The sequence below is a fragment of the Eurytemora carolleeae genome, unplaced genomic scaffold (assembly GCF_000591075.1).
Source record: "Eurytemora carolleeae unplaced genomic scaffold, Eaff_2.0 scaffold156, whole genome shotgun sequence".
In the NCBI taxonomy this organism is placed as follows: domain Eukaryota; kingdom Metazoa; phylum Arthropoda; class Copepoda; order Calanoida; family Temoridae; genus Eurytemora; species Eurytemora carolleeae.
Window position 1 is genome coordinate 217,438 of NW_019396479.1, and position 9,988 is coordinate 227,425.

The following is a 9,988-nucleotide window of genomic DNA, read 5'->3' on the forward strand; positions in this document are numbered from 1 at the left end:
TCTCAGCGATCCAAAACGTCCTTGAATTGCTGATCGTAAAAGATCAACAAAACTCGCCCACTGTTACAATATATATAGAATATAGAGTATGCATCTTCATGTACTTAGAATTGTATAGAGTATACTAAGAGTATTCACCTCCAAATGCATAGAGCATATACTATACAGTATACACTATACTATAAAGTTTACAAGGTTTACCATGAAGGATATACTTTAAATACAGCTGTACCGAATAAATCTTTTTAAAGTCCATTTAAACTGGAGCAGCACTTTTGCCAGGTACTTCAATATACCTTAATTTACGCTATATACAGTTTGTCCCATATACATGACAATAGTAAGACGACTTGAAAATCGTCTCTGATTTTTGAATTTATTTGGAAATTCAGTCGTCAAGCTACTTTTACATGTATGATTCTTGAAACAATAACCATAAAATTCTTCTTATCCTGGTATTTTCAAAAGTTGGTCTGCCTTTATTGTGTACTCAATATTATCCGGAGATATTAAAAATTTCGTTCAGATTTCAATATTGTTAAAGAAAACCAAAATTGTCGGAATCTGATCAAAATTCTTCATATCTGAGGTAATATTGAAAGTTCACAAAAGAAAGTCGACCACATTTTAGAAACTTCAAGACATACATTAGGGAGTATTGAGTGATTATAAACTATGCAATTTTACTTCTAAAATTAGGTTGAAAATAAATCCAGCAAATTATAAAAAAAAATCTAAGACGACAATTAAGGCGTCTTACAACTGTCATGTTTCGTGGGACACCCTGTATATTATTGTCTTGGTAGTGTAATGTTTAGTGGGACACCCTGTGTATGGCATAAAGTGTGTACATTTTGATTAAGTCTTTTCAAAAAATCTGTCCTTATGATAATGCTAATATTTGAATTTACATATGTTAAAAACGCTAAAATAAAAAGTGAGTATTTCTTTTGTATGATTAAACTTTTAAGCTCTTCTTAATCTTATTTAATTAAAATTTGAAGTTTCAAACATATTTAAACCTAGTCTACCCCCCCCCCTTCCCACCTTAAGACGTCCTATAACTCTAATCCCCCCCACCCCATCTCCACCTACAAATGCTCCAGATTCCTCCCCTTCCCCCCTTTGCCCCTTTTCTTTTAATTCTGAGGTCGGAAGTAAGGGTTTAATTCTGAAGTCACAATGATAAATTTTCTAATTTATTTCTAATTGTACTTTAATTTTGTCTGTTAGATTTTAAATTGGAAATAAAGCATTTAGTTTCTTTTTCTAAAACAAAGTTATTTATTGGTGTTTAAAAACATTAATTTGTTGTACTTAGTCGATTTACCTTATTCTTATTTAGTAGGATCTAGTTTTTGAATCAAAAACCAACAAACATTTCCCACTTCGTTTTTCTGCATTTGTCGGAGATTTTTCAAAAACTTTTTGTAAGGCCCATGTGGGGTGTCTACAGTCCACTTTTGGTCGGGAAACTTAATTCTGGACTCTAGAATGCATTTTTCCCTGTCCTTATTACATCCCCCCCCTTTTCCCGATTTTTTCCCATTCTCTAACACAAAAATCTATCAGCATTTGACAGATTATACTCCTTTAAAACTGAAGCTTGAAACTAGCGCGTATTGTAGTTCAGAATGTACAAAATAAATCTAGGGCTACAAAAAGGTATTTTTGTAGCTGTCTGGATCTCTGTGAGATTTAAGATGGCTTGCCTGGAAAAATTAGCCGTATTTTTGCTAGAAATGAAATTCAAAAATTTAAAATGGATTAAGTCATTACAAAAAAGTAAAATTGAGATAATGTGTTGAATTCAAAGGTCAATGCCTAGAGACACTTTAAAGAAGACCCAGTCTTCGCAATGTTTGATAGCAGTCTGGGTGTATGTGTGTGTGTGTGTGCATGGAAGCTGTCTTGTATCTGTCAGATTTGAGGTTCTCTCCTGTCAGTTTCGGCTACTTATATATATATATCTAGATATATATATATATCTAAGTCTGGGATATTAAAAAATTGGCAGTCTTTAGAACAGTATGTCCATAATAAGCCTCTTTTACCATTGATAAATAAATAAACATAGACAGCTTATGTACGCAAAATCACTAAGAATTGTACAGTCCGCGAACTCATATACTTCTAGGGGTCAAAGTGTACTTCAATGATAAGCGGGGTGGTTTGGTGTTTTAATGGATTTCATAATTATTAAACCACTGAGGAGTGATTTTTATTTTGAGAATATCAAATTATTTCACTGAGCAATATATCATATTGATGAGAACTGAAGAAGGACATGAGAAGGACTTAAAAGCTAACTTAAATTTCTCTCTACAGAACTCATGTACACCACAAGTACTCAATTACATAAGAGCAGCCAATGTTCACAACCGACCTAGTTAATCTATATAATAGAAATATCTTTAAAACATCTCTGTACATTTATATCTTTCAAGATGAAAAATGTCGTCTTATGCGCAATCTATCTTTAACTACTCTTTGTAAGTAATTCATATCTTTTTGCAATCTTTAGTTCCAGAACTTTGAATCGCCATGAGTTAATGTTTGCAAAAAGTAGTTTAACTAAATCTATGCAGTTGAAGTACTTGCTGTAAGTTAATTTGAGTAAGGAGGCGATATAGATTCTTTAAAAATAGACTTTGTTTTACTTCATAGATAATTAACATTCAAACCACAGTGATGCTAATTATTGCTAAACTATGCTAAGTGTTAGTGTCAGGTTTATTGCTATTTTATATGAATAATAGACATTTTATTCACAGCGTTGCTACAACTATTAGAAATGGAGTCCGATTTCAGCTTTAATAAATATTTAACCCGCAGTGATTCAAACTGCTAGACAGATTTCACCTTATAATAGACATTTAAGAGACTGTGCAGTTATAGAACAACTTTTGGAATTAATCAAAAAATAGATATTCAACCCACAGTGATGTTTAAAATGCTTTATATGGCTACTTTCAGATTTCATTTTAAAATAGACACTCAACCCACAGTGATGTTTCAAGTGCTAGATATTGTTACTTTCAGAATTAATCTAAAAATAGATATTTAACCCGCAATGATGCTGAACTGCTAGATAGTGCAATTTTTATATTTAATCTTAAAATAGACATTCAACCCGGAGTGATGTTTTAACTGCTAGGTTGGGCTACTTTCAGAGTTAATATAAAATAGACATTCAGCCCACAGTGCTGTGCTTTGAAGCTGGAAACCTGGAGATATTCTCACTAGGGTACTGGGATACTGGGATACTGGGTAGTAGAAACTTGAATGAGAACTCTCAATATTCAAATATAAATTTAATTTCTCTTGATTTTGTTTTACATTCATCAATAAATATCTTTTCCAATTTCCATTTCTTTATTTCTTTCTTTTTTTTCTTTTTTCTTTTTTTCTTTTTTTCTATTTTTCTTTCTTCCTTTCTTTCTTTCTTTTGTGATTTTTTCTTTCTTTCTTTCTTTTTTTTCTTTCTTTCTTCCTTTCTTTCTTTCTTTCTTTCTCTCTTTCTTTCTTTCTTTCTTTCTTTCTTTCTTTCTTTCTTTCTTTCTTTCTTTCTTTCTTTCTTTCTTTTGTTATTTTTTCTTTCTTTCTTTCTTTCTTTTTTTCTTTCTTTCTTTAATTTGATTCGTTCGCTTTTATTTTTTTGATTCTTTGTTTGTGGGTTTTGCTTTCTTTCTGTTTTTGTTTCTTGGTTTCTTTCTTTCTCTGTTTTCATTTTATCCTTTCTTTTGTTCCTTCTTTCTTCTTTTTTGCTTCTCCAATTCAAAGTGTCCACAGTGGATTTCGAAATCAATGGATCGGGATTATGAATATCCAATACAAAAGTTCTCAGTTCCAGTAAAATATCAACATGTTTAATAAATAATAAAACCAATCAGAAGTGAGAAGCTATTGGGAAACTCAGTAATACACACTTCTTACAGAGTGTTCTATCGGCCGAACTGCCGTCGGTCAATTTCGATATATCGAACGTTCGATATATCGAAATTCTACAATTCGATATATCGAAGTTCTATGCAACGTTTCGCTCCAATTTCAATAGTTTATTATAACCTTCTGTTTACCTTTAAAACTTTTCTGCGTGCATTACAAAGCATGAATGCATGCACACCCCCCCTCCCTCCTTCCTTCCTTCCTTCCTTCCTGTTCTTGTGATGGTATTGAAACAGACTGGAGTTTATATTATACATAATAGATGAGATCCAGAGCTAACTTTAAGCTTTGAATACAAGAAGTATACAGGTATATACTGCAGATAGGTGGAGATAGGTGCAGATAGATGCAGATAGGTGCAGATAGGTGCAGATAGGTGCAGACAGGTGCAGATACATGTAGATAGGTGCAGATAGGTTCAGATAGGTACAGATAGGTGCAGATAGGTGCAGATAGGTGCAGATAGGTTCAGATAGGTCCAGATAGGTCCAGATAGGTCCAGATAGGTCCAGATAGGTCCAGATAGGTGCAGATAGGTGCAGATATGTGCAGATAGGTGCAGATAGGTGCAGATAGGTGCAGATAGGTGCAGATAGGTACAGATAGGTGCAGATAGGTGCAGATAGGTACAGGCAACCAAAGAGATTTTAGAAATATTACTTAGGAAACCAGCGTATTCCTTGGGGAATATGTGTCCCTTTAGGCTCTTTTGGGACATTTTGAAGATAATAATGTCTTTGATTTAGACATTTCATCAATAGGAGGGTTAAAGATTAAAAGATTTCATCTATTGAGACTTCATAGATTCAGACATTGGGTCATGACATTTTCTATATTTTCTTTATGAAAATTCCTCTTATTCTTTGAAATTCCCTGCCTTTGAAATATTTTTTTGCAAAATACGTCCTATTAATGAAATGTCCTATCTATGAAATTTGTACATTATGTGTGAATTGCTTTTACATTTTTTGTTTTGTTTTTCATTTTTAGAAATCTTGTTTTAAACATAAAAAATCCAAGTTGAGTAAGTTTTTTCTCCTTCTGATTTGTATTCGTATAAAATGAAAAGTTAAGGCTTCTTTACACAGCATGCAGTTAACATCCGTCACAAAATAGTTGTCCATACAATTTCAAACAAACCTTTACTTATAGAGGGACACAGTACCATTTAAACCTTTACTTATAGAGGGACACACAACAGTACCCTTTAAACCTTTACTTACAGAGGGACACACAACAGTACCCTTTAAACCTTTACTTATAGAGGGACACACAACAGTACCCTTTAAACCTTTACTTATAGAGGGACATACAACAGTACCCTTTAAACTTTTGTTTCAGTAAAAATTAACTTGCACTATGCACATTGCACCTTAGATAATGAGTTTAAGGCACCATTGTGAATAGTATGTACATTGTACATGTTTCTCTTTGATCGTGGGGTTACTTAAAATTACGTGGACAGTCCCTTTAAGTAGATATTAAAAAGTGTATAGGGGATTCAATTTTCAGGAATATCTCTTGGTAATCCTAATTTTTACCTTTTTTTACTCCTAGAGTAAATATTTCACGTTACACAGGCTCTAGAAATGGGCGCGTTCGTTTTTTTCAGTACGTTTCGTTCATCGTTCGTTAACGACCCGTTTCGATCGTTTTTTAATCGTTCAAAAATTGATTGTTAATTTTCCATTTAGTTCGTTCCGTAAAATAACGATTTTTTATATTTCGGAAAATTCGGTCGTTTAGTTGAAAAACCATAGTTTTTCCAGTTCGTTAGAACGATTTCAAATCATTCGTTTAAAAAACGATTGTTTTTTTCATTTCTCTGAACGATCCAAGTCGTTCGTCCATCGTTCGTTTTTTTCCTGAACAAAACCATCTCCACAAAAAATTATATTTATTAATATAAACGGTGCAGATCTCTATTAATACAGCCCCCCTTGCATAGTATAAAAGAGTAACCCTGTACATTACTCGCAACAATGGCGTCTCTCAATACAGGAAAATCACGGAGAAAAAATGTATTTAATCATCGTTAAACCTCCATTACTGGACAACAAAAGGAGTTGATGCTTAAACTTTCAACAGTAATTTCGTCAAGTATTAAAAAAATATCTAAAAATATTTCGGTGCTTTTCTAAACCTTTTTAAAACCTTTTTCTTTAGAGAAAGCTGAGGTTAAAGGAAATACATATGATAATCAAGGAGCTTGGAGCGGTGCTTGGGGAATTAGAATAAAGACAGACAATTTGGAAGATTTAAACATCTAATATAATAAAACAATTTTAGCTTTTAACTGTCAAAGCACTCTAGAAATTGCATCTTCCATGCCGGTACAACATGTACTGTATAAGCATTCATGTAGCCTGGTAAGATCACAATGCTGTTATTATAAAAAAAAATCCGATTTTTTATCATTCTTAAATTTTGCGAATTTTTCAGTATTTTCGACCATTTAAAAAAAAAATTGAATGAATGTCGAAATTTTTTTCCGGGAAAAATTATCAACTTCGTTCAGTCATAAATATTCCTGATGTCATGTTAGTTGCCACCAAGGTTCTTTAATAAGGTTGCTTACTCTCAATGCGCTCCAATCTACGGGAAATGTCGTCTACTTAGCATAGATGGATAGAATCCTCATATGACGTCACGCTCGCGTCTATCTATCTATCTATCTATCTATCTATCTATCTATCTATGCTAAAGAGACGACATTTTCCGTAAATTGTGCGCATCGAGAGTAACCAACCATATTAAAGAACCTTAGTTGCCACACACTACCCAATCGGTTCAGCCGTTTTGACATTTTTAAGACTAACGGAGATTGTTAATGCATAGTAAAATACATACTTTTATGTCAGGATTTATTTTTTACACTTTTAAAATGGATCGACAGAAAGAAAAAGACATGTAAGATAAAGACATAAAAAATACAAACCTGTAATAATTTTCATTTACTAATTTATGAATCAAAGAAAGTTTTGTGAAAATTGACTTTCTCCTCTCTTCATCATTATTAGAAGTTATTGTTTACATACCTGTCCTCTGTGCAGTGTCAAAACAATGTTAAAATCCAAACTTCAAAGACAATATTTCTTAGTTAATGACTTACTTCATCTTATACAAACATTGAACAGACTAATTCAAGGAATGTTTCAAGTGGGAATGTCATTCATTTCTCAAACTGCTCAGATACATAAAAAAGTGCAATACATATTTTATTTGAACAGAGGGGACACATCTCAACCGTTAAATACTAACAAAATTGATCATCCTTCTACCATATATTCCTTTACTTAAAATATATTTACTTGAGGTGTCTCATAATTATATATTTTTAACATTTTACAATCTTTAATGTTTCATCTTTAATATTCTTGACATTTTCGGCGTTTTTACTAGACAAAAAAATAATAACTGTTATGAAAGACCCGTGTAACCATAGCCGGCAAACTGTAACACAAAGAAAGAGATTTAACAAAATTTAAATATGTTACATTTACTTTCGTCCGAGCCACACTCTAGGTCTACTCTTTTTCTTATCCGAGCCGCATCCGTATGCTTATCTTGCAATAATCTTCTGATAAAGTACTGAATGCTTAGTGCTAGTGTTGCCTGTTGAAACAATTACTTATTTTAACGATATAAAATAAAAAGCAAAATAATTAAAAACGTTTTAAACTAGGCTTTCAAGGTGCTTTCAAAGTGCTTTTCAAACAGACATTTTTTCTTCGACATTATAAAACTTATACTTTTACGGATTTAAATGTAAACATTTATATATTTATATAAAAAACCCCATTTAAATCCACATTTTTTTGTTCACATTTTTTCCGTTAAACCATTCATAATTGTGCCTGGGGGTCATGTGAGGTCTTAAAAGAATTTGGGTCCGATCGGTTCAGCCGTTTTGACGTGTATTGGATGCAAACAAACAGAGAAGCAAAGTATATATAAAGAATTCTAACATACGTGTTTGAATTTCAATTTCAGTTTGAACAATCTATCAAACTATTCTATTCTATTCTTGATGAAAAGATTTTGATTTTCCAACTTTAATTACTTGGACGACACTCTAAAGGTTCTTTCCAGGGCCGGGGAATAAAACAGGGAGGGAGGAGGAGGCACAGGGGTTACACAGGTTGTAAAATACAAGGGACCAAGGGACAAATACATTATACAGGTTGTAGATATAGTAGGAAACAAGAACATAAACAGGGCAAATTGTGGAAGATCATAAACAGGGCGAATAGTGGAAGACCAAAAACAGGGCGAATAGCGGAAGAACATAAACAGGGCGAATAGTGGGACACAAGGACAAATCCAGAGTGTAATCAAAGAGAATAGATCAATCTCTGCTCTGTGAGTGTTATTGATAAAGTGGGGAACAGGGAGTATACTGGTACACAGTGACATAAACAGGGAGTATACTGGGACACAGTGACATAAACAGGGAGTATACTGGGACACAGTGACATAAACAGGGAGTATACTGGGACACAGTGACATAAACAGGGTGTATACTGGGACACAGTGACATAAACAGGGTGTATACTGGGACAAAGTGACATAAACAGGGGGAATACTAGGACAAAGTGACATAAACAGGGTGTATACTGGGACACAGCATGACATAAACACAAAATCATTACTTTATTTCGATTAATTCAATTTATCCAATACCGGAGTTTCCTTTCTCTGAGGACATACCCAGAAATGGATTAACCATATTTAAAGATACCACAGTGCAATTCTCACTAGGCGCGAAATGATTTAAATAGATTTAAATAGATTTAAATAGATTTAAATAGATTTAAATAGATTTAAATAGATTTAAATAGATTTAAATAGATTTAAATAGATTTAAATAAGCCGAAATATTTCTATAACATGATAACAAAGAGGAGATTGTTGAGAAAATTAACAACACTTGAAATATGTTTGAAAGTGGGTTATTGTTAAACTTCTCAAACTTAAATGTCTTGAAATAGAAACAAATACATGTTAAGAGCACTAAAGAGAATTAATGCTCCGTCATGCACATTTGATATTATTTCCTATCTTTAACGCAATAATATATATACAACACTCCTATAGCGTCTAGCAATGGAAATTAACTTTTTTTTTAAATGGTTTAAATAGGTTTTTGGACTTAATGAATGCGATATACACACAAATCTAACTGTAAAGGTTCCGCTATTTCAAAACGTATTATGTAAAAGTTTTCTTTTTCAGAATTTGCAATATTTTATGAGAAAATACGTGGAAAAAAACTACCCTTTTTAGTAACCGTTCTTTAGTTCTTTGGTGTTCTCAGGGTTAAAATTTCGGTTTAAATTATATTAAATTCCTTATAAATCAAAATAAAATGTGATGCTGTTAAAAGCATATTAGAAACTAATGGCCATTCAGAAAGGTTTTGGATCAGAAAATAAACATAAAATACGAATATCTCTAAACATAAAATACAAATATCTCTAAACATAAAAATAAATTAACTTCCGCGCATTAGAAATACTCAAAATGTCAGGATTCATAAGAAGTTGAAACTTGAAACATGAAATATAAATAAACACATAGATTCAGCCTGCTATTAATCATAGAATTATGCGTGAGAGTTTGCAACCTTTAAAGCACTGTGTAGTGTGTAGTGTGTTGTGTGTATTGTGTAGCATGTGTACACGACACAATTACTTTATTTTTTTAACAAGGATTCAAGGAAGAGTGTCTTGCTCTTGAAAATACGCCAAAGAAATAGATAAATATATTCGCGGGTAAATATTACCATTTTTCCCTTACAGGGATTGTCGTAATATAGTATATGAATAAAAATCAATAAAGCAATGCACTGAGTTTCTCAAATATTCAACGAGTCGGTTTTTCTTACAATATATTTATATACAAAAGATACAAACTTTAAATCGAACGATACTAATACAAACTAAATATTATGAATCTAATCAGTTCTATCAAACAGGAGACATTTTACATTTTCATTTTCATCGTCTCACTTATACAAATTAAATATTGTTAATCAAAT